Source organism: Miniopterus schreibersii (genome assembly GCF_964146895.1).
Source record: "Miniopterus schreibersii genome assembly, chromosome: 10".
Taxonomy (NCBI): domain Eukaryota; kingdom Metazoa; phylum Chordata; class Mammalia; order Chiroptera; family Miniopteridae; genus Miniopterus; species Miniopterus schreibersii.
The window spans coordinates 51,104,440-51,130,685 of record NC_138110.1 but is presented as its reverse complement, the minus strand read 5'-3'; the positions used below and the strand labels follow the sequence as shown (position 1 = coordinate 51,130,685).

General features: G+C 48.4%; 1 long non-coding RNA gene across 1 annotated transcript; it reads left to right on the top strand.

Annotated features, from left to right (window-relative positions):
* LOC308562587 lies at positions 1 to 3,186 on the top strand. Its single transcript, XR_013999631.1, has 3 exons — positions 1 to 116; positions 684 to 1,049; positions 3,106 to 3,186. It is a non-coding gene; the product is annotated as an uncharacterized lncRNA (long non-coding RNA).
* Positions 3,187 to 26,246: the final 23,060 nt, after the last annotated feature.

Below are 26,246 nucleotides of genomic sequence, written 5' to 3'. Positions count from 1 at the left end.
GCAGGAGCCGAAGCCTATTAGCACCGAATCTAGATGTTGCCTTTGAGGTAACTGGAAGGAGCGCAGAAGATTCAGCACAGGAGCCAGCGTTCCCGAGTGCCACTTCCTTTCACTAGGTCAGATCATCTCACATTTACCATTTGGGAGGTCCTGGGCCGGGGGGAGGGGCCTGGCAGGGGTGGGAAGGGGAAGGGCATCGCTCAGGCCTGAGAAGAGAGGAGAGGGGGCCCCTGGCCCAAAAGAGGAGCTGAGAGGGGGCAGTGCAGAGAAAGGGTGGAGGAGCCTGCAGAGGTGGGGGGGGGCCTGGAGACCACAGTCAAGAGTTCCTTGGGTGGTAATGGGAAGCCGTGTGAGCTGCAGAGCCAGGGCATGGGGGGTCATAGGAGTGCTCTTAAAGCCCAGGTGGCCCTGGGAGAGGAGACGGGACAGCATCTGCCCATGTACCACCCCTGACCCCCTGTTTGTCACCTGTCCCTTCCTCCCAGCTCTCAGACCCCCCCCCCCCCCAGCAGGTGCCCACTGCATTCCTCAGAGGCTGAGCTTGAGGGATAAGTGGAGACTTTGAGTCTCCATCTGCTGAACCGCTCCCCTGAGTCTCGGCAGGGACCGCTTGGCCAGCTCAGGGAAAGCAGCTCCTCTGTCCCCTGTGAAGTGCCCTGGATTGGATTTCTTGGATTTCGAAGGCTTTGACAACCCTGAGGATCACACTGATGCCCCGGGCCAGGGACTTCTCTTCACCTGCCTGATGAATCGAATCCATGGACTCCCCATCTATCAACACCTTCCCTGAAACATGAAAAGCTCCGATAGTTTCAATAATTTACTTATTTCAAGCCACTGGGTCATGGCAGAGAAGTCAATAGGCTCCCTGTTAGAATGATTTCCCTCAATTATTCAGGCTCTCTAAAGAACAATGGAAATATCTAAACGTGAATTGAGCTGCTGTAGAGATGATGCCTGAGGCAGACAATTGGCGGCTCTGAACCACCTGCCCACCCACGTGGGCTCCCCAGGGCACAGGCAAGGTGTTCTTAATTCAACTCCAGGCGGTGAGTATTGACTGATTGTCTTTACAACAGAGTCCAATTGTCACCCCAGGGATGCAGCAGCCCTGAAAACGGTGGTGGCCCAGACTTTCAAGGAGCTGGAGGTCTAATGATGGGGGGCTGGGTCGTGTTCAGAAAGCCTAAGGACACTGCAGCATGGATGCCTAGATCCTGTTGGGAGCAGAGTGAAGGCCAGCTGGGGAATGGATGCCAGGGAGAATATTTGGTGTTTAAATATTTTTCTACAAATCACTACTTTGTTGTTGTTTCTTTGGGTAAACAATACAGGCTTTTAAAGGCTGTGCTCTGATTATAATCAAGTGGCAGTAAAGCAAATAATAAAAAATATGTCCATGCTGGAAATGTTCCATGTATGATTATGTCTCTGTTTATCCTGGGGACACATTTGTCAAAACATCTAACTGGACACTTAAAATGGGTGCATTTTATTGGGAGGAATTCTCTCCCAAATAACTCCGGGACCAAAGCAGAAGTCAAAAGAAAAACAACATTTCTAGAAAACAGTGAAAAGGAGAACGGTTCACACCCAAACCTGGAGACGCGGCTAAGCCGGGCTCAGAGGAAAACTCAGTTTGAATTGCTTGCACTATCCTAGAGGAAAGAGCAGTGGTAAATGTGCTTAGTTCTTAAAAACAGGGTTTAAAAAGGAACAAAAACCCCCCAAGATAAACCAAGGAGAGGGAATGAATAAAAACAAGGGCCCAAACCCAAATATGCACGTGGTCAGCGTCCAGAAGATGAGGGCTTTAGGGGAGAGGGTAATGTGAGAAGGCATCTCAGGAAATGCACTTTTCATTTCAGGAGCTGGAAGGTTTTTAAGCCTCGAGTGCTGTAGGGGAGCTGGGTTGAGAAGGGCGGCGGCTCCGACTGCAGGTGGAAAGCAGCCCCAGGCAGGGCGAGCTAGAAGCAGGAACAGTCCAGATCTGAGCGCCCTCCCTCATCCTTTTCCTGGGCACTAAGTGTTTATTTTCCTTTTCTCAACCTTTTTTTTTTTTTTTTTTTAAATATATCTTTATTGATTTCAGAGAGAGGAAAGGAGAGAGAGAGAGAAACACCAATGATGAGAGTCATTGATCGGCTGCCTCCTGCACGCCCCCAACTGGGGATTGAGCCCGCAACCTGGGCATATACCCTGACCGGGAATCGAACCCTGATCACCTGGATCCTAGGTCGATGCTCAACCACTGAGCCAGGCCCGGCTGGGCTCAACCTTTTTTTACACAGGGTTTGGACTCTAGCTCTCAGCCCTCCCTCCGGGTTACACAGACCAGAAATGAGATTTTGAGAGAGTGGGTGCATTTGCCCAAAGTCCCACCATAATCAAAGACACTTGAGATCTGGTGGAGTCTTCGATGAACTTGAATGATGTCGAGGGGGTGAGGCGGGGGGGGGGTGGACAGGAAGGGTCTGCCTGGATTCTCCATGATGGAAAAGGGGTTTCCCTGAGCGAGGATGGGGGGACCCCTGGTAACTCTGGATAGGAGGGTCCAGCCCAGCCAGGTCCTTAGAGGACCTCAATGATCTAGCTGCCCTCAATGGGACATGACAAAGCAGAAAGGCAGGAGGTGAGCCAAGACTGGGAGTTTGGAGTGGCAGGATCGGAGCAAATCCCCTTGGGAAATTGCCGAGAGTCATCTCTGAGGGACTGACTCAAGCACCCTTGGGGGTTGGTGGCTCACCTTAAAGACATGTCTTTGGTTTCGTCCATCAAAATGCTACTGGGAGTAAAATATATTGATGTGTAACCTACATAAGAAAAGTGGCCAGATCACAGATGTGATGTTGATGAATCATCGCTGGGCGAGGTGTGCAAAGTTGTACACAGCCCCTGGATCAGGAAACAGCATCAGAGGCCACTGAACAAACGCTGGAGGGGCCCATCGTCACCTTCAGTGTAAGGGAGATTGGACCCTCAAGGCCTTCCTTCTCTCCCAGCTGTTTCATGTGCGTACTCTACATGCCGATTTGTATGTGGACTTTGAAAATGAGTCCTACCTGTGTTTTTAGATTTTAATTACATCTTGATTCCACCCCGCAGGGCAATGGATACTCCAAATCGCAGAATGTGATGCCGAAAATCTGGAGAAGATTGACATTTTTTTAACCACCAGAAGAAAAGCTACCCAGAGAGGTGGCCAACAGAGTCAGGAGCTCAGCTCTCACGTGTTAGAGGGACAGTTGGCCAAGAGCAAGGATGAAGGACTCACAGGTCCCAGGACGGCTACTGTGGCCTGGAAGCTGCTCCCTGGAAGCCCTGCAGGGGCTGGGACATGTGGAGGGGGCCAGCAAGGGCTCAAGGGACAGGTCTGAGCTGGCTTTAAAGTTTACCTGTGTCAGAGAAACTCACACCATGACATCAAAGAACAAATAAGCTCCATGTGCCTCCATGGCTTCTTTTCCCCTCCCTTTCTCTTTCTCTCTGTATATTTTTCCTCAGTAAGAAAATATATTACAGCCCGGCGGGCGTGGCTCAGCAGTTGAGCGTTGACCTACTAGGATCCAGGCGATCGGGGTTCGATTCCTGGTCAGGGCACATGCCCGGGTTGCGGGCTCGATCAATGACTCTCTCATCATTGATGTTTCTATCTCTCTCTCTCCCTCTCCTTTCCTCTCTCTGAAATCAATAAAGATACATTTAGAAAAAAGAAAATATATTACAGTGTCTGAAGGCAACCGCTTTCTTGTCCTCCCTGTGAACAGCTGAGCAATGAATTAATTTAGGATTTTTGATTATTGGGGCCTCCCTCATGAAAGTACTCCCACGTTCTCTTGGAAGCCCTGGTAACTCAGTTTAATGATCTCTCACTCCTTATCTCCTTAAAAAAATACTTCTCGTGTCTCCCAGCAAGGGCAATCTTAAATTTAGGTTTTAGGTTTCCTGTCATTGGCCCACACACCAGGACCTCATCTCCACCCAGGCCCCACCCTCGGCTCTGCTCTGACCTTCCCGTGGTCCTGCCCTCCTTGCCTCATCTCCCCATTCTGCCTGCACTTCTTCGATCACGAACATTCCCATGTTTTCTTCTCCTATTAAAAGCTCAATTGTACCCAGCCATGCTCTTTCTTTAAAAAAAAACCACACAACTGAAATATGATGATGATGACCATCATGCCCTTACTGAAAGTCATTGCTGGGTGGTTTACATTTGTTGGGATGGGACAGACAGGCAGCAAGGATTGGTGGGCACTCCCCATACATAACAGCTTCATTCACCGAAACAAACATGCAAGAAAGGGGCCTTTCACTTCTCATATGGGCCCCTGATCACCTTTGGTGAAGGTGAGAATTACACAATGTCCCCTTAGGCATCTGGAAAATTCTTATGAAGGAGTTTAAGTCTGTTCACATCAAACTTAAAAAAAAAATTCTATATAAAAAATCCACATGATGATTGCCTTAGCTGATTTGGCTCAGTGGTTAGAGCGTCGGCCCGTGGACTTAAGGGTCCCAGGTTCGACTCGGGCTAAGGGCACTACCTCAATTGCAGATTCAATCCCAGGCCCTGGTCGGGGCAGGGCAGGAGGCAGCCAATCGATGTTTCTATCTCTCTGTCTCTCTCCCTCTTACTCTCTCTGAAAAGCAATGGAAAAAATATCCTCAGGTGAGGATTAAAAAAAAAAATTCCCATGATCGATCATATGACATATCAAAAGCCCTACACACTGTCGTGTAAATGTCTGTTTCATTTCTCTGAGTCTTTGGCTCCCATGTATCTGAGTCTGCAGGAAAGTTAACCAGCAATAGTGTTGAAACGAGGGAAGGTGACCTTGGGATCAAGCTCTGAAAAGCCCCCACCTCAGGCAAGCCTGGTGCAGAGGCTGGGAGAGAAGACAGAGTCCATGCTGAAAGGCTTGGCAGGGAAGAGAAACTGACATTTCTAGATCGTGGCAGAAAGTGCTCGGCCACAGACTCAGCGTGTTTAATGCAACGGCTACATTCTGAGACATAGGAGTATTCACTAATTTAGGGCCGTGTATCAGGTACCTATTGCTGTGTAACAAATATCCCCTCTTCAATTTAGTGGCTTAAAACAACACACATTTATTATCTTACAGTTTTTGAGGGTTAGACTTCTAGGAGCAGCTTAGCTCATGTTTCTGGCTCAAGATCTCTCCTGAGGTTTCAGGGAAGCTATCCACAGGGCTGCAGTCTTTGAAGTCTTGCAAGAGCTGAAGAAGCTCCTTCCAAGGTCACTTACATGGCTGTTGGCAGAGAGAGATATGGAAATTCCAGCCTTTTATAGCCTCGTATTGGAAGTGCCATGCAGTCACTTCTGCCGTCATACACACCAAATATGGTGTTACGTGGAAGGGGACAGTGCCGGGCCAGGAGGGGGGTCACTGGAGGCCAGCTACCACAGGCTGGGTGTCTCTTTTATTCAGAAAGTGTTAACGAGCCCCTGCCAGGAGCCAAGCAGTGCTGTGGTTTCTGGGAATTCAACAGGTAACAAAACAGACAAGGTCCCTGCCGTAGGGACTTCGCATTTTAGCTGAGGGACAGACAAGATACAAACAAATACGTAATATATTTCACTGCTCCTAAGGTGAGTGCCTTTCACACATTTGACATCTCTAAAATGGGCATGTGTCTTATAAATTGATTCTATGTCATAGTGTACTTGACAACGTTTTTATTTTCCTCTCTTCAGGGAAGGGCACAAAGGTCTTGTTAAAAAGATGAATGGGAGAGAGTTTAATGAAGAGACCGTTCAATGACCATTAATAGTGGGGTTGGGTGATGGGAGCCAAGGGAGGGGGATACCACCCACAGGGACTAGCTCCAGCTGCCCAATGCTTGACAGGGCAAGAGGAGGGCAGTGTATTGGAACCTGGTTGAACTTTCGCCAGGGGACAGGGGCTGTGGGTGTTGAGATTTGTAGCCGCTTCCAGCACCGCCGCCCAGCATGGAGGAGGCAGGAGAAATTCATCTCCCACCCTCCCTAATCCTGCCCTCAATCTTCTGCTCCCATGGAGGCCGAGGGCAGGGGGCCTGGGTGAGGCAGTCACCGAAGGTTGGCCTCCTGGAGCACAGAGCAGGTGCAGAAGGGTGGAGAACAGGTAGGGAGAAGCAGGTAGCCAACAGCCAGCACGTGGGGTGAGGGGATAGTAACTGAGGGAGGGTATCCCAGGAAGGCAGGAGGGAAGGCCACTCTGCGAAGTCGCGGCTGAACTAAGGCTGGGGCCATGGCGGCCTCTGGGGAGAGTGTCCTGGTGAGGGCAGGACCTGAGTGAGCACAAGTGTGCGGAGGGGATGAGTCACAAAGGAGCCAGTGTACCCGGGAGGGTGAGCAGTGGGAAACGAGGCAGGGATGCAGTCAGAGAGTTAGAAAGATTCCAGAATAGGTGCTTCTGAACCTTGTTGGACACGGTGAGGGCTTGGGTTTGACTCCGGTGTAGCTGGAGCTGCTAGGGGTTTTGAGCAGAGAAGGGACATGATTGATCCAGGGAAGGTGTTAACATCCCTGTGGCTGCCATGAGCAAAATGCCTTGTAGGGGTGAGACGGAGACAGGGGACAGTGAGGAGGCGTAGCAGTTATCCAGAGAGGTGATGGCACCTGGTCCAGGGTGGAGGTGGGAGAGAAGTGGTCAGATTCAGGACAAATTTTGAAAGTAGAATAAGCAAGATTTGCTGATCAGTTGAAAGCGATGTGAGAGGGAGAGAGGAGTCAGGAACAAATCCAAGGTCATTCTATGTAGTTCCTATGGACATGTGCTCAGAACATTAGAATGTATTAACTATGGTCAATTTGCAATGAAGGGCATATTGGGAGCTACTTGAAGCTTCCAGGCATGGTTTAGGATGTTCTAATGGTAAAAAACAAAGCTTAGACTGTGACCCACACCCATCTGGGGCTCACCCTTCAACCTATAAAATGTATGCTTTAATATCCAACACGAATCATTAAAGTCATCCTACAGCTATGAATGTGCTGGGAAATGACCAAAGTATCTGCTACAGACCCAAAGACTGTCCTTGTGAGCGGGAAAACAGGATGTCAACCCAGGAAGATGGAGCTTGGACCACAGCAGGCTGTCTAGCTCCCTGTCAATAGAAGGAGGAGTCTGTGTCCCACTAGCTGGGTGAGGTCACTTCTGTTGTGGTCAGTCAGTTCTGTGGGGGAGCAGGGCCACACTGGGCAGAGTCGCTCAGGTGTGCCTGTCCAGGTGAGCAGGGGCCATGCGGCCCAGAGAAGGGAGGTCTGGAGGTCTGGTCAGAGGAGTTAACACAGGTGAGATGGGCTGGTAGGAGGTGGGGGAGGGGATCCCAGGAGGAGAAAGGTGCAGCCAGCAATTTGACCTGGACAAAGACCCAGGAAGATTGAGTCTAGAGCCACTTATATCCATTAAGGCTCTTTCCCTGCAAGTGGCAGAGGCCTAACCCAACACAAACAGGGATTTAGGGGACGCCTGTATGGGGTGTTCTCAGGCACAGGGAAAGCTGGGGAGCATGCATGGAAAGGCCACTTCCAGGGCCACACCAGGAGGTTTCAACAGCAGCATTGTGGGCATCCTGGTCCAGGCACCCACTCTGGAATCCATGACCCAGCCACCCTCAGTCTTTGGACATGGAGAAGGAACCACAGAGCCATTGCAGCCTCTGGAGGTCCAGGGTCCGTTCAACATGCCTAAAGTCACATGGCGAGCAAGTGGAGAGTGAAGGTGTGTATCCAAACTCACAGGCTCCCAGGATTAGGATTTTCCCATTGCAACAGAGTTTCCCAAACTGGAGCTACTATTACAATTGTTATCATTTGCATTATACTATCCCTTCTATTATGACATTATTTCTTTAAACGTATTCACTCAAATTTTTCATTCCTAAGAGCCATGGCCAGTTTTATTCTGGTCTAATACACATCAAATACTCTCCCACTATTAAAATAAACAACATTTGTCTGAGAAGGATCCTAATCGTCTCTGGAGGTACGCATACTGCATTTTGGGAAATCCATAACTAGGGTATTTTTTCTCTCAGGAGGAGACTGAATAGTTGTTCTGTTGAACAAGCGTTCTTTGCTTGTTTGTAGAAAAGCAAATAACCAAAGTTCGGAGTAGCTGGAGCAGGTGAGCGAGCAGGGGACGCGGGGTTGACGTCAGAGGGGTGTAGGGGCTAGGCGGCCAGGGCTTTCCTCCGAGGGACTTGGGAGCCACTGAGCATTTTGATGGGGGAGAGGTGACGTGTTCCGGCTGAGGTTCTGGCAGGATCCCTCCTGCAGCAGCTAGAGAACAGACGTAGGGTGCAAAGGCACAAGCAGGCAGACCTCAGAGGCTGCAGAAGGCATGCGGAGTTCACGGAGGCCTGGGCCACGCAGCGGCCTTGGAGGCTGAGAGAGAGGCTTGGGTTTGGGCATATTTTGAAGGCTGAGATTTTTACCTTGTCCTGCTGAGTAGTCGCCACGGCAGTTCTCAGAGCCCTGGCAGATGGGAGTGCTCCTGCTGGAGTCAGTGTCGTCACAGGGACACTTCTTCCCACTGCCAGAGGCACCCAAGACCCTCCTTTCTGACCACAGTGAGTTAGTAAGTTTTGGAGTCAGGGGCACTGGCCCCCGGAAGGCGGCAGGTCAGGGTGCTGATGACGGCCCTGGGAAGACCAAGACTGGGGGTGGGGGTGAGGGGCAGGGCGTCCACGGGGGGATTAGTTGGGCTCCCGAAGCAGGGAGATCCCAGGACACAAGTCCCTCTGCAGAGGAGGCAGGACTTCTCCTCAATGCCCGGTTCAAGCTTGCCTCGGCGGGTCCCTTCGTTAAGTCCCTGGAAGATGGATGACTTCATTATCTGTGGCAGTGGTCGGGGAACCTGGGAGTTTCCTAAAGCGAGCGCCTGCCCCACGGTGCGTCCGGGCTCCCTGTCCACGTCGGGGCTCATCCTGCACCCCCTGGGCTTATCCTGCACCCCCTGGGCTGAGCCCGAGGAGAGGCTCGCTGCTGAGGGTCTTTCCCTCCAGGGACTGCGGGGAGACCGCTGTGCAGGGAGGGGACAGGTCTGGGGGCAGCTGCCGCTTCCACAAAGGCAGGAATGACCGTGCAGGGAAATTACAGGAGAAACCCTCGTGGGGCCTCCAAACCTGGCCCCCTCGCCAAGAAAACCCCCGTGGAAGGGAGGGGGCGACACATGGAAAAGAGAGGAACCAGCCAGAGAGTTCTGCCAAGGGAGTGCTGAAGATTTTCATTCGCGATGAAACGTGTTCTTGTTTGTGTACAACTCATTTTCCTCCCAAATGGAGGGCTTTGTCCCTCACCGAGTGTCTCAATAGCCTGGGCGTCCCCCGCGGTAATTAAGGTGGCATGTGGCTCCTCAGTGTGCCAGGCAGGCGGCCCCTGCTCACATGTTGGGGACACAAACATGGCCTGGATTGGTTCCTGGGCCTAAAAAGGGGAAAAACAACAAAGAATGGGAGAAACACCTCCAAATAGAGACTTGGCTCCCGCAGGGATGATGTCATCTGGAAAATGTGAGCAGGACTGATCCTGGGGATTGAAGGGCGGGAGCTGCTCTGGCCAGGGGGCTGTGAGAGGACTCAGGCAGGTCCAGAGACTCGACCTGAGTCCAAGTGCACGTGCTCCAGGGGCCAGGCGGGAGGTGTGGGCCAGGCGGGAGGGGTGTGTGTGTGTGTGTGTGTGGGGGGGGGAGGGTTGCATTTTTTCACACAATTGAATTTTGTTTGCATAGTAAATGCATGAATAAGTAAATTCCACACACAAAAATATGCGCTCACGTGTTTCTTGAAACATACGGATGTCATAATTTAACTTCTTTTTGCTTTTAACAGAGATGGTGTATTCCTTTGCTGCACCACAAGATACCACTAATTTGATGGCTTCGAACAGCTCCCAGGTAGCATCTCAGTGTTGTACGTCAGAGCACAGCGGGATGTGGCTGGGTTCTCCGTGCAGGGTCTTACCAGCTAAAGCCTAGATATCAACGGGGGCCGTGGTTCTCCTCTGAACTCAGGGTCCTCTTTCGAGTTCATTGGTTGCAGGCAGAACTCATTTCCTTCCCATGCTTCCCTTGTGGCCTTTTCCATCTTCAAGCTGCAGGGATGGGTCAAGTCCTCATGCCTCCAGCCTCTTTGGCTTCCTCTTCTACTCTTGAGGGCGCATGTGATTATGTCGGGCCCACCTGGATAATCCAGGACAATCCCTTTAAGATCTGTTGACTGGTAACCTTAAGGACATCCGTAAAGTCCCTTTTGCCATGCAATGTGTTGTAATGGAAGTCGCTGCAGATGGTAGAGATTATGGGGGCCAACTCAAAATCGAGGTGATAAACTACCTAATAAAATAAAGGACAAAAAATCTGAACAGACGCCTCACCAAAGAAGGTGTGTGAGTGAAACCTAAGCACAGGAAAAGATGCTTAACATGCTTGTTGATGCAAAGCAAAACCACCATGTGGTATCACTGCATACCCCAGGCTGTTGCTAAAATACCAAGTGCTGGCAAATATTTGGAGCAAGTGAAACACCCCTATATTATTGGTGGTAATTCTAATGGTATGTCACTTTATAAAAATAGTTCCAGTTTCTTTTCTTTTTTAAAAAAATATATCTTTATTGATTTCAGAGAGAGGAAAGGAGAGGGAGAGAGAGAGAGAGAGAAACATCAATGGTGAGAGAGTCATTGATCAGCTGCCTCCGGTACGCCCCCGACTGGGGATCGAGCCCGCAACCCCGGCCTGTGCCCTGACTGGGAATCGAACCCCGATCGCCTGGATCCTAGGTCAATGCTCAACCGCTGAGCCACGCCCGGCCGGGCTAGTTCCAGTTTCTTATAAAGCTAAACACACTTATCATTTGACCCAATGATCTCACTCCTCAGTATTTATCCAAAAGAAATGAAAACATATGTCTACAGAATAACTGGTACTCAGTGTTTGTAGCACCTTCATTCACAACAGCCCTTCAACAGGTGCCACCTGAAGAAGCCAGATGCTCAAAGCTACGTACCGTATGGTTCCACTCACGTGCAGTTCTCTACAATCCAAAACTAAAGTGCGAAAGGCTACCAGTCGTCAGGGATGGTAGTGGGGCGAATAGTCGTAGTTATGCTGGGACACTGGGCAAATGACCACCACAGGACCTTGGGCTCAGTTCTGCTGGGTCCTGTGGGAGACAGTGTGAAACAGGCCTCAGAGGGGATGTGCTGAGGGCGAGGTTGCCGGGGTTTGTCCTACCAGCTCCCGTCGGGCCTTTGCTGAGACTGTGTCCCAGGGTGTCAGCTCCTAGCCTCCCAGGCTCCTGCAGCCGAGGCCTCAGAGGGGAAGCCCCAGGGGCAGTAAGAAGCCACCACTGGGCAAAATGGCAAGAAATGAGGGGACAGTGGCACCAGCTGTGTTCTGCACTGATTGCCCTAGGCTGCCGCTAGTGGTTGTCCGTCTCCCTCTGAGGGTCATGAGCTCCAGGAGCTGGGTCTTCATCTGCTCTATTCTTTTTGGCATCCCCAGGGACCTCAGCTGGGCCTGGCACACAGTTGGCCCCCCTGGACTATGTGCAGAATGAGTGAGTGAAGCCTTAGACAGCCACCTCTTAGGCTGCTGAGCTGGATATTTAGAACCTTAAAGAACCCAAACTAGAAACCAAATGATCTGCTTTGACCATTGCAGACCTGACTCCCCACTGCTTTCTCGCTGGTTCTGAGTTGCTGCCGCCCTTTGTGGCCAAGTCGCTTTCTCGGTAGCAGCCGCGCTGCAGAGGGGCTCAGGCACACTGATGAAAGCTCCTTGCCTGGCGGGTGCTTGGCAGACGCTTCCAGAGAGATGCCTTTTGATGTTGTTGCAGCCATGAGTCCTGATGGCAGCTATGACAGTAATAGTCCCAATTACCTGGGCCATTTTGTTCGATGGGGCAACCAAGAGCCCACAGATTGCTCCTGAGTGCACCTCACTAATAACAGACTTTTTTGAAACCAGCCCACTTGGTTTGACCAGGAGAAAAAACAACAAATGTATTTTTTGTTTTATCTCTTTGGTGGAGTAGTTGCAATCATCTGGAAATCATTTGAAAATAACCAAAACACGTGAGACCTCAAGGACACAGACTCCTGAGCATCGTCTCCATCCTTGAAGGCCAAGGTTCCACCTGCGCATCTCTGGTGCCAGCACAGGGCCTGGCACGAGGCAGAGCTCAGAGCAGGGAGTGTCTGTCGACCACCCAGGTGAGGTCAGACTGGAGCTGGGGCGCCCGGCCTGTAGGATGTCCACCAGTCTGGGTGACTGTGACTGTTTCCAGGTAGAGTCAGGCCAAACATTGTGCCAGGATTGCTGCAGGGAGACTCTGCCTGGCCCACTGTAGGGAGGGAGACTCGTAATGTCTGCTCATCCATCATCAGGATGTTAAGGTGGTGTTCGCCAGATTTCTCTATTGTAAAGGATCCTCTCTCTCTTTGCAATTGCTAAGCAACAGGTGGGGTGATACATGGGGCCATGTGGATACCCAAAGATTCTCCCAAATCTTCCCTTCTGTGGTTTTGGTGTTCACCCATGGTCTATATCTGAGTCAGTTATGACATTGATGGTGGCAAATGGTGATTTTCCACCTCTATCAAGCCCTGCACATTTATTAACTGGCCTTCTTCCAGGAAGGAGAACTGTCTCTTTTCCAAATCACCATTTTCAGTATCATTATGGACCCATGGATTCCTTTTTTTATTCCACGTAGTCGCATCCATTACCATATAGTTTTATGTAAAAATATCCCAAAATTTGGCCATTGGGAGCCCCTTTATGCCTTTGAGTATTTCTCAGCTTGCTGGTATAAGACATAATCTTTTTTTTTTTTTTTTTTTTAAATATCAAAATTGTGAAAGACAAAAAGGAGAGAGCATTGTTCTGGGAGCTGAGTCATGACAAGCAAAGGCAATGCATGGTCATTGATAAGATTCCAGAATTAAGGACTAAAGCTCTAAAATTGGACTGTACGTTAAACTATGTTTCTGTATCAACATTAAATATTATGAGGGTAAAAGTGGTTTGGACACTTTGTAGGAGATAATTTTTTCAATGACATACCCACTGAAGTGTGTAGGCATGAAATACCATGTTGTTTGTACCATACTCTCAAATGGTTTAGGCAAAAGAAGAAAAAAACATCCAGACAGATATTATAAATTGTACACACAGAGCAAGCACCGCACAGGGTTGCCAGCTGGCGGCTGAGATAAAGGAACCGCGGTGTCCGGGTGTTGTTCCTCGCACTACTCTTTACCCTTTTCTCCAGCTTTTTTACATTTTTCGAAATAATAAGTTGGAGGGAAATAAAAATAAAGTAAAATACATCAGATAGAGAACAGGACTGTGGGCAGGGACAAGTCTTTGGCCCTCTGCCTGCTCTATGAAAATAGCTCCTGTGACACTGCTGCCTCCGTGACGTGAGGAATCATACCCCGTTTGCCTTACCAATGAAAGGATAAATCTGGACAGATTTGAAGAGCAGTTGTCTATCATTCAGGAGAAAGGCCGTAAGGCAAAGAGGGGGGAGGGAAGGAAAAAGGACGGGATGAAGGAGGGATGCAAGGAAGGAGGGACGCAAAGGGAACTCCTTCAACACTCTGAGTCAGGCTCTGCATTAGGTACTTTCCGCTGCAGCGTTCATCTATTTCACCCTTTAAAAGACATGAAAACTGAGCCATAAAGAAATAAAAAAACCCTTGTCCCTTGGCCACAAAATAAAAACTGGTAATGATATCCAGTAAAGAAATGCAATTAAACCAATTAGTCATAAGGAAATAGCGTGAAAGCCACCTGAACATAGGGTGTTTTAAAATCCTGACCAGTTTATCTGTTTTTCAAAGCTTTGTAGCAGGAAGGGTTGTGTCCTTTGGAATGAAACGTTAATAGAGACACCTGGACCTCTCACCAAGGCTGAACCTTGGCCCAGAGGGTGAGCTGGGAAATCAGGTGATGCCCACCCCCCCTTCATACATAGTCCATCGGACTGCCCTGGAGGGACGGGAGGGACCTTCCCCTCCCCATCACTAGCTCCACCCCTTGGCTTCACGGCTGGAAAGAGGCCCCTGGGGACTTGGCTTGTGGGGATGAGCCCTGGAGCGGGTGGTGGGTCTGGCGTGGGTGCAGCCTGGACGCCTGGCCATGGCTCCACGGGGTTCAGAGCTGCATGGGCAAAAACAGAGGGACTTCCTCATGGATTTTAAAAGCTCCTAAGACTCTTAGGATGCATGCAGGTGTGCACCTTCCATGTATTACAGTGTAGTGGCTGGTGTGTGAAAATTAGGATATTTTATTCAGGGTGAATGGGTGAGAATATATTCTACCCTTTCCCAGCCCCTCCCCTGCTCCATGTCCCCTGCAGCTGTGGAAGGAAAGGACACTTTCACTAACTTGACATTCCATGAGGGCATTTTTTGATTGCACTCCAGTAGAGATATAAGCAAAGTAGCTAATTAAAGCAGCTCCACTAACTACATTCCACATCCAGGCAACTCACTATTTACTTCCCACATGGCCAAGGAGAGGTAAAAAGGAACATCTCAGAGAGAAAAAAAATCTTTGATGAATGAATGAAAACGGAAGATTTCTTGATTATTTAGCATCTGAAACGCTTCTCGCTCCAATGTTGAAAGTCAACAGCCCCTTCCCAAACCAAAGTTTCCACCATCCCTTCAGGAAAATATTTATTCAAGTCCTACAATGTGTCAGATATAACACAAAACGATCAGGAGGAAGTAGGACAAAAAAGCTAGTAATCAATAGTCAGACAGATGCAGCAGATTGAGCCCTCTGTTCACACCTCCTGGGCCTGGCATCTCTGGAGATCCAGGTAACAGCAGGCTGGGAAGGTGCCGGACACCTTGTGTGCAGAGCAGAGGGAGTAGGCGAGCGGATTTGCTGGCAGTTGAAGCCTCACATGGTTGTGGCTCCGACTATGTTTTCAGTGTTCCTTTCTGAGTTCACACTTTCCTGGGGGGCTCCTGTCTTCCCCCCACCCAAATTAGGAGTTCTGGACTCTCTCACCTTTTTGTGTGTGCTTGGCTCGAAAAGGACAGGCCTGTTTATTACAGACTGCCACACCACCTTCGTTGTCTGAGGTCACTGAACCGCCCAGCATCCGATGGCTCCAGAGCAAATCATTTCAGCACCCGGGACAGCTCCCGCACCCAGTGAGCGCTCAGTAACTATCCATGTAGACTCGACAGATGTCCTAGAACGAACCAAGGGGCTCATGGTTTGTTAGTTGACAGTGCTGAGGACCACAAGTGATCTCAGCACACTGGTTTTGGGGCTCATGATCCCATTTTAGTGAAGTGGGTGAAAGGAGAAAGCTAGGGTTTGGACATGGGAGTCTCTGGGAGGGGCCCCCAAATTTGATAACAGGGCTTTCTGCCCAAATGTCAAGGTTGTGCATGAGATGTGACTGCAGTGGCATGTTAGTAACCTGGTGCTTTAGGGATAAAAAGGCCCTGATTTGTAGCAATTGCTGGTTTCCCTTATGTAAATTCTCCTACCTAATTCCAAGTACCAGTTAGTAAAATATTCTGACGCTTCCGGGGTGACAGGGGGACTGGCAGAGGGGTCAGAATGGGAGCACTGGCTGCAAGGACCAGCTGGCCTGCAGTTCAGCTTCTGCCAGGGCTACAGGTTTGTGTGGAGAACCGGGAGACACAGGTGTATCTCCATGCCAGTAACTTCAGTGCCCACAGTTTAGGTCCCTGAAAAGTGTTAAAATTAGCAAAATTCCTCAAGGGGGGAAACCCAAGCCTCTCTGTTTCATCTGTGTTAACTGTGGGATGAATGAACTATTTCATTAAGCAACACAAGTAGCTTTGGGAGTAGAAAATGGAGAATTAACTAAAAATAGGTGAAGCAATGAAATTCAGCCACAAGGACGTTTATGAATAATTAAGGGGTCGAGTGCTGCTATATTTCAAGGGGACTCTCGTCACCGCCTGTCGCTTTTCCCTGCCTGGCACAGGCAAGACTTTGTTTTCCAGCATGAAGTGTCTCTTAATTAAATTTTATTTGTCAAGCAGGCGAGATGCATTTGGGTGTCCTCCGGCTCCTGTTGTTATAAACTTCGAAAAGTCTTCTCTGAAAAAATGCTCCTTCTCTGCTCAAAAGAGCTGGACCGCTGCTCTCCCCTCTCCATTGTGAGGGGGAAATGCTACGAGTTCTCTGCCAGGTAATCAATTATCCTCCTCAAAGCGTCCCTGAGGACATCATCTGAAAATTATAGCCTCCGAAAATACTAAAATGCCTACTTCAACATATTGTCACGTGTCAGAGCAAGTTTCCCTCCTCCTCAGAGTCACAGAGCCTGCCAGCTGCCTGTGTCAATGACCTCTGGCTCCACGCGGTCACTTCCTGTCACTTCCTGGGTTTCAATGTCACCATGTCTCTATTAGCTTCTTGAAACCCTGTAATGATGCCCAATTAGCAATGCATCTTTCCCTTTCCTCCAACTCACTCTAATTGCTCTAATTTATGTCCCTTGACTATACTCCCACCAGGCAAGTCATCCGTACCTCTGTGTGGAGGAGGAAGTTCTCAAGTTCAAGGTCCCTGGCAGGTAAACAACACAGTTTCAAGTTCAGGGACATCCTCCTCAATCAACGTCAACTATCCGGGAAGAACTCAAGACCTGGGTATTGTTGGTGAGTAGCAGACCATCTCTGAGCTTGTCAGCATAATCCATGGTCCCCGATCTGTATCAGCGTGAAATAAGAAACTGTTCAAGAAGCGTCAGGAAAGCATGGCGAGGTCCCCTCCTCCTCCTCCCACTTGACTTTGACTCATTCGTGTATGAAATTGAGTCCCTGTGATGGGGAAGCATTAAAGATCCTGTAGTCAAATTAATACCAAGGAACCAGAGAGTGGAAACGGGTTATTAAATGTCCCCTAGTCCACCCTCCTTCCAACAGGCAGAGAAAACAGACAGAAGCCTCAGATGCACATGTGAATTCATGTCCAAGAAGTCACGACAACCAGTGTAGACAGAGAAAGGGGAGCTGGGTAGAGGTCCCGGATAATTTGGGTTAAAAATACTTTTATTAGAAGTATCATAGTCATTCAGGCAGTTTGTAGATCCTGCCATACTTTATCTGTCCTTTTTTTCTTGTGAATGAACCTCAAGGCTCATGCCAACATTTAGTGGGCATGTCGAAGCATCACTGAACTTCCCTGCGTCAAAAGCAGGTTCAGATCCCAGTCCTGCCATCACCCGGGCAGACCATCTTCCCTCTCAGGGCCTCAGTTTCCTCATCTGTAAACTACACACTCCCTCTGATGTTCCTCGGTGTTGCCCGTGAAAGATGAAGGAGACTGGAAGGTGATTACTGAGCAGGCGACAGCCTCATAAAGAGACCTTGCCAGTCAATTTGTCATGTGGACCATCTCCAGACAAATCGCAGAAACCTGCACCTCAGGGCAGTCGATAGGAGGCAGGCAGGAAGAGGCCCATTATTTTTGGTCCCTCTTGTCTTATGCCCCTTGATTGTCAGAAGTCAGTGTTCAGGGACTTATCCCCCCTTCACCACAGGTCCATCACCTGGTGCCTCCCACAGTTTTGGGGGAAGCCAGACAACTTTTTTTCTGTGCTTGTTTTAGTTGCACCCCCTGAGTCCAGAATTGGTGGGAGAATCCAGGAACTTGCGGTGTCATCTCAGGCGGGTATGGTGTAAGGCTTGAAATGAAGATGTGATATTAAGTATTGCCTTGACCCCCTTGAGCCTCATAGGGCCCAAAGTTCTCCTGCTCAACCACAAGTTCTCCTGCTCTCACCAGACATGCCCCCGACCCAGCCGGAACCCTCTCCACCAGCTCTGCCCCTCCCAGCTGGACCAGCTGCTCTCCAGTGGCCTTCGACCTCACTGGTTTCACTTCCCTGCCAGCCTGTGGAATTATTCAAACAAGACGATCACATCCTCCTATGGAAACCAGAGGGCACCTCACCTTCTTGTTACTACAGAGTTTGCCTCCCACAGCCCCTGCGGTGTCCTCTGTTCCCAAGCACAAACCCTGTGTGGCTCTGCACGACGTGTGTGTCTCCTTCCCCTGGCCTGTGAACATATGTGACTAAATGATCAGCTATCAGTCTCCCCGGTCCCGGGTCAGGTGTTGTGTGTTCAGCCATCTCAAAGCATTTGGGGTGGGGGACCTGTCCCTCACCGGTGGGGTGACTAGGAGGTGACCAGGCTCCACCGAATCCTGTGGAACTACGTAAAGTCAGTTTCTGCAGTGGGACGCAGGTGAGGCTGGAAATATCTGAGATGATGTGTAGCACGAATCTGATACACATCCTCACAATTTACATCTTTGTTTGCCAATTTCTCTCCATTGAAAAATAAGCTCCTGAGGAGAAGGACTGGGGACTTAATTTTTTTAATATCTTAGGTGCTTGCAAGAGTGTCTAGCATATAGTAGACCTTCAATAAATGCCTGTGGAATGAACAAATGTATAAACCAATGCGGTCACCATGGCTAGGAAAGAATGAAGGTATGGTTCTTGACACTGGGAGTTATTGCAAAAGTAGTCGATATTTCATTCTTTTAAAAAATGGCCTCGAAGAAGGCAATGCGGAGGCAGAGCCGTCAGGGATTCACCCTCCTGCACACCTTGCCTTCCACTGCAGAGGTGGCGTGAACAGGAGCATGGGGATGATCCCCCCCCCCCCCCGCCTCCTCGCTTTGCCTGGGGAGAGGCATTCAGGGTGCTGCTTTTGGTCCAACTCTTTAGCACATTCCACTTCTTCCATCCATCCTAGGCCAGTGTTTTAGCGTAGAAATGAATACACATAGCCTTAAATTTGTGTGTGTCTTTTATCTTTTGCATAATAATGCATTTCTCTGTTCTTCAACAAGCTTTGGGAGTCATTTTATAAAGAAGTGGAGACTGTCTGCTGACCACACATCCCGAGAGAGCAGCAAACCCTTCCTTGAGGAGGGGATCAGGGCAGCACATTTCCCTGCCCACCACAGGCAGGACAGTCATGGGGGTGGGGGTGGTAAGGGGCTGGTGGGGGCTGAGATTGCCACCCAGGCTTGACCTCCGGCCAGCTGCGCATGTGAAAAAACCCAAACCACCTGGAATCAGTTTTTGAATCCATGCAATGGAAAGAACACTGGCTCTCTCTGATTATAAGGTGTACTTTATTCTCATTTTAATATATTTGTAACCTTGTTCTGTCATGTAATCTATGGAGTCTTATTACATCATATACTTTTAAAAATTTATTTTTCAATTGTAGTTGATATACAATATTTTAATAGTTTCAGGTGTACAACATAGTGCTTAGACATTTATATACCTTATGAAGCGATTACCCAGTAGATAAACCTAGTATTTTAATTGTCAATGTTTTCTTTCTTAGTGGCACAGAAAACAGGGATGCATCCTCTGATCAATCTTGCCTCAGATGTGTGAAATGCAGTCCCATCTGCCACTGGCCAGCTATTGTGAAGGTCAAATGTGACCACATGGGGTTGAGAGGCTTTTGCAAATTATAAAATGTATCATGGTGGTTCGTCCCCTCTCTGCCTGGTGAGAGACCCTGGACGACATGCCTTCTCTCCAGGCCTCAAGTTCCTCATCCTTTCACCAAAGATGGTGGAATGGACCCCAGATGTTGAGATTTGCTTTGCTGGGCGATGTCTCTGAGCACGCTGGGCCACTCTGAGCAGAGGTCTCCCAGGGGAAGTGGAGATGAACCCCCAGATGAGATGTCTCGAGGTACCTCCTTCCAGATCTGACTTTCTAGGACGGGGTAGGGGCTTCCCTGAGGACTTGAGGAGGGGGCAGCCGGTAGAGGCTGGCAGTGCACACCTCCAGGGACACCTCTCACAGGGAACAGGGCCCCCTGGGGGTGTGCAGTGAACAATCCGCATGATAGCATCAGGGGATGGGGTGCAAGGCCCTGAAAATGTGCCGCTTGGCACCAAGCCTGATGGACCTGAAGGAAAAGGCCACTGAAGAGAAAATGGAAATTTGACAAATGACATCATTTCCCAAGAAATGTTGGCAGCGAGAAGTGTGTGTGTTGGCTGTGTGTACACAAGGCGGACACAGCGAGTAATTTGTTCCTGGTCTGATCGTGTTATGGGCAATTTAAGGGACAATCTGCAGTGAAATGGACAGTCCAGCTGGGCACCTGGAGGTGGGGTTTTCGTGAGACCCGCTGTTCTGACATGTTCTGGGCAGTGACCACAGCGCTGGAGCCACAGTGGGGACCAAGGCGTGCAGATGACTTGATTAAAGGCATTTGTACCCATTAACCTCTACTTCGGGTTTGTTTCTCTCAGAACCTGTAGCTTTTTTATTTTCTAAATGAAAAATCATTTTTGTTATAAAAGTGATAGTCAATGTGAAAATAAACAATCCCGTGAGTACAGCCTTGCAACATTTCTAGAGCTGGAATCTAGAGTCCTGAGAGCTGCCTTTTCCATAGGAAGGTCGGTTGTGTGCCCCTCCCCCAGCCTCTCGAGGGAAGATGAGAGTCATTAGTTCAGCATCCAAGGTTCATTGTCGTTACATCCCCAGTGACATAGGGGGACAGGGGAGTAATTTCTGGCCGCCCATGATCCACTTCACCTTTCAGAAGCTGCCAGGCTTCATCTGGGAATTGACCTTCCCCTGTGTGGGTAATGATTCCCGGTGACACCTCCCATCCTGAAACTGAAGGGTGAGGCCCTCCCTCTATTTTTTGCATAACTTGAGGAGTGGGCACAGGTCTAAATCTGGCCCCTCACATGCTCTTTCCTGGGACTTTGAGCAAGTGAAGGAAGGAAGAGGGAAAGGAGGGAGGTCACCTCTCCCAGGTCAGTGTCCTGATCAGTCATTTCTGGGTGTGAGATGCTGTCTCTTGGCCCCACAGATTCCTGTGGTTCCCACCTGGTCCTCCCCATCTCATCCCCTCTGTGGGGCTTGAGATCCTGCAGGGCAAGCCCACTGTGCTCACATCACCCAGCTGGGTTTCTATTGCTCATAGTCAAGAACCTCAATTGTACCATGTCCCCTCCGGCTATCCATGTGAGGACATCCCTCAACACCTCACCCTCCTTCCAGAAGAAATGATAACCCTCCGGTGCCAACTCTTGGCAGGATCCTTTCTTTGAAACTCAGAGATCTTGTCTCAAGGGGAAAAAACAGGGGGTCTCGGTGAGGTAACTTCTGGTTGTGCAGGGCAGACACCCTATTGGACCAGCTGGATTGCCAGGACACAGGACATCTGTCGGAAGTGGGAGGTGGGGCCCAGGCTCCAAAGGGCAGGACGGAGACCTGGAGGCTGTCAGGATTCCAGGTGGCCACTCTGTCCCTTTTCATGGAGCCTCATGTCCCCTCTGGCCATTTATTTCATTCTTCTCTTCTTCCTGCTTCTCCAAGGTCATAGCTCGAAATGACGGCCCCACTGTATGTCTTCTTAATTCACTGACCTTAAAGAGATTCTGATTGGTCTGGATCAGGTCAGGTGCTCTGTGCTCATCCGGTCAGCTCTGCATAGGAGCTTGGGTCAACCTTGGCTGCTGAGGTCACCCCTGTGAGTGCGTGGAGGTATGTGCTTCACAGTTGTCTACCTCGGAGCCCTAGGGATTGTACCAGTCTTGGGGATGACGCATGGTTCAAGGACACACAATCTCTTTTGCTGAGTGGCTGAATGGATTAACCTGCCCCCCCATCAGGGGAATCTACAAATTATGTTTTAATAAATGATCTCTTTGGAAAGTGTTCTAGAGAGAAAGATGGTCTCTGGTTCTTACAGCAAAAGTCTGTTTTCCTTTGAGATAAGGACTGATTGGTAACACTCATCAGCAACCATTAATTTTACTTTAGTGGGATGAACTCCAGAAGAATTTTTCTTTCACAGGCCTGTCAAATTATAGGTGCTTTTGAGCAAGAGTTTTCATAAGCCTTATGTTTAGCTAATCCTCACTAATGTGAGAAGTTTCAAAAATAATTTTCCTCCCTTGTCTGCCTTCCCCAGTGAATTGCAGAACATGTGAAAATGTGATGGGGATGACTTCAGAGCTTAAGGTTCCATATTCATACGGAAATAGCACACACAATCCCGGCTTTTCCAAATCAGGACTTGGAATCAAATCAGGATCTTTGATTTTCTTAGTTTTCTTTTAAATTGGCACTCTTCTGTTTCATTTTAATATGGGGAGATATAATTTACATACCATAAAATTTGCCCTTTCAGAGTGTACAATTCAATGGTTCTTAGTATTCACAAAGTGTGAGACCATCACTGCTAATTCCAGAACATTTTCATCACTTCAGAAAGAAACCCAACTACCCTAGATAATCACTAATCTACTTCTGTTTCCATGGGTTTGCCTGTTCTGGACATTTCATATAAATGCAGTTATATATGTGTTTTTTAAATTTTTTCAAGGTACATCCATGTTGTAGCATGTATCAGTACTTCATTCCTTTTTATGACTGAATAATATTCCATTTCATGAATTACTCTTTTGGGTTTCAAGTGTAGAACAATCTAAATTACCTTAAACAAACAAACGAATGTAAAGGCTCATATCACTGAATAGCGCAGGGATATGGTGGCAGAATTCTAGGATGACTCTAAGTGACCTTCACCCTTGTATAATCTCTTGCCCTTGAGTGTGGCATAACCCATAAATATGATGAGATATTATTCCTGTGATTATGTGATGTTGTATGACAAAAGGGACTGTGAAGATCTAATTCAGATTATTAGTTGACTTCGAGTTAATCAATAGGGATACAATTTAGATGGACTTGATCTAATTACACTAGCCCTTTAAAATTGAGTCTAGGGATCAGAGGCAGAAGAAGTTATAAATTCAAAGCATGAGAGATATTCAACACATTGTTGTTGGCTTGAAGATGAAAGGACCCACATGGCAAAGAATGTGGGAGGCCTCTAGGAGCTGCCCGTGGTCCCGGATGGACATACAGCAAGAACATAAGCACCTTAGTCTTATAGCCACATGTAACTGATTGATGCCAATCACATGAACTGGCTTGAAAGCATATTTCCCCCCAGAGCCTCCGTAGTTTCATGAACATGGAATATTTCTCCATGCATCTAGTTCCTCTTTTATTTCTTTTACTGGAGTTTTGTAGTTTTCTTAATATAAATATATCATACGTATTTTGTAAGATTTACACTTTTGTATTTCAATATTTTGTGTGCTAATATAATGAAATTGAACTTTTAATTTTAAATTCCACTTGTTCATTGCTGATCTATAGGAAAGTGATTGACTTTTGCACCTTATATTCTGAAACCTTGCAATAATTACTTACTAGTTTCAGCAATTCTTTCAGATTATCTACATAGACAATCTGAAACTAATTATCTACATAGGCAAACAAAGATAGTTTTATTTCTACTTTCCAACCTATATACCTATTATTTCATTTTCTTGTCTTATTGCATTGACTAGGACTTCTAGATGGGGAACTCTGCAAAGCACACAAGTGCAAAGGCTCTGAAATGGGCTGAGTCTGTTCTGTTTGAAGAACTGTGATAAGGAGACTAGGCAGGAACCTGACAGCAGAGAGGAGAAGGTGGGGCCAGATCACCCTGGACATAGTAGGCTGGTGGAGAGCTGGGATGTTCTAGGGCAATGGGAAGGTATTAAAGGATTTTAGGGAGGGAAGTAACGTTTGTGATGCTACATAATCTGGGAATCTCAGTAAATTCATAGTTTGGATGTTAAAATAATGGTGTGTGCAGAGACAAGTGAGACTGTTTCTATAACTGTATAAAATCATATAAAAAGTACTCAACATTATTTTTTAACGTTGCTCAAAGTGATAGATTTATTTTTCAGATTCATGATAGGTATGCATTTCAAGGTTGACAGGAAGCAGAAAAGTTTACCGAGTTGCATAAAGATGTTAAAGATATCAATTTAAAACCAGATCACCAATTTGATACTTTTCAAAGTAATTTAACTGCTGTGTTTCTTTTTCAAACACAAATAGAGAATGTTAATGAATGCTTTGAACCTTTCTTTCTTCAAATTATTTTATAAGCTTTGATGTCAGAATTTAAATTGAAAATAAAATATCAATTATTAAAGGACCTTATATTTTATGAAAGGTCCTACATTTTGCAGTAACTACCAGGGAATATTATGCTTTCACCTGGTAGCTGCTGGCAACTTTAAAAATTTCCCTCTGATTTTAAAAGACTTGCTCAATGCAGAAAATTTGGAAAAATATCAACAACTCGGAAGAAGAAAGTGAAAACCAACTATAATTATACTACCCCTACGTTACCACTGTTGGCATCTTGGTTTATCACTCACTCAAATATTATCTCTGAATAGGGGGGCGTGTGTGATGAGAGTGTAGTCTATGTGATGTTATATCCTGCTTTTTTTCACTTTTACGTGATATCATGAACATTTTTATGCTACTAAAAACTTCATAAAAACATATTATAAAATTAGCCTTCAACATTCCCCTGTCTGGACAATTCATGCACTTTTCTCCATTACTTTATTATTGAACATTTGTATTGTTTCCAATATTTGCTGTTATAATTGATATTGCAACAAACATCTTACTGAATAATTTTGGTTCACATTTATGAATAGCTCCTTAAGATAAAGTCTTATGCGTTACAATGGCTGAATCAAGAGCTAGTTTTTTGTTGTTTTTTTTTAAGCTCTTGATATGGTCACCAAATTGCTTTTGGAGACCCTGGGACTGAGAGCCCCCACTGCCGGGCGTTCTGTGCCCTGGCACTGTGTCCTCACAGGCACCGAGTAGTATGTGTTGAGGAGTGTTTGTGTAAACCTGACCTGATGTGCTTCCTTGCTCTTTTAATCAGCAGAGAATTCATTGCTGGGACCAGCTCTCCCTGGGTGTCACCTTCTCAGGGGTGAATTGGAGGCGGATCCCACAGCCTGTTTGACGGCTCATTCAAAAGGGAGACTCGGGGGACTTTTCCATTTTGTTTATTAAATAATTCCATTCATGAGGGACCTGGTCAGCACAGGCGTCCCGACACAGCTTGGCCTGGATCGTTGGCAATTTACCATTCTGATGAGGGCCACCCAAACTTCATCAAGCCCTGCTTTGGTCCCCAACAGAAGTCACATCACTGAGTCCTAGGGGACATCTGGTCCTGGTGACTGAGGCTTGGAAGGGGAAGGAGAGCAGAATGTATTTGACTCATTTCATGCAGCGGGTGCTGGAAGTGACACCCACCATGAGGGAATGCAATCCCCCCTTTAGACGGGTGTTCCTGTGCAAGCACATCTAACTGTTTGATTAAGGGTTCAGAGGGACCCTTGTCACAGAACAGTTGTTGGCCCCAGAGGGCTTCAGGCTCAGGACCTTGTTCGTGCCCGTGTTTCTGTGACATCAGCGCCCCTCCCCTCCCCATGCTCGCTGCTCCTGTGGGGAGCGCAGGGGGCACCGGTGTGAGTGGGACAGCCAGGGCTGGGAGGGTTAGGGAGGGGACCACAGGCCGCGGACTGAAGGAACATGCCGAGGCCTGAGGGGTGCCAGGAAGTGCCCCCCCGGGACTGGGGACCCAGGCCAACCTGTCCTGGGTGAAGGTGGTGGCTGCACCCCTGGGGCCTGAGCTGCGAGCAACAGAGTCCACGCTGAGCTCTGAGGCGAGGACGAGAGGGACCGACCAGAAGGAATGGGGAGCAGGGCGCCGGGCCTCGGAGGCGGGAGCCAGGCAGCGGGAGGGAGGGGAGAGCGCGGTCGGGGTGGGCTGGTGGGAATCGGGCGAACTGAATCCTCCAGGGAGGACTGCCCAGCCCTTCCCCTTAGGAGGAGGCAGGGCCAAGGCACAGTGTCCACTCCAGGAGCCTGTCCCCAGCATGAGCCCTTGTTCCCAACCCCTTCAGGGACCCGCATGAGTGAAGAAGGTCAAAGCTGGTGGGAACCTCAGAGGTGGCTTCATCAGTCCCCATCTCACAGGTGGTGGCACCGAGAGCTCGAGGCTGTGATGTGACCGGGGCAGGGAGCAGGAGCAGAAGGGGGACTAGGGTCTTGGCCACTGCACCCCAGACTGCTGCATGGCCAAAGCTTTGGTGCCACCCCACGGTCCTCCCAAGGTTGGGGGGGCAGGTACTGAACCAGCTTCTTGAAGATCGTGTTGTTGCTAAAGGGGAAACGGAAAAGCAAATGATGGCTGTGTCCTGTCTTCACTGAGCGCTTCACTGAGCACGGACTCCAAAGAAAGAAATGCAACATTTTCATTGAACTATAGCAAAGCC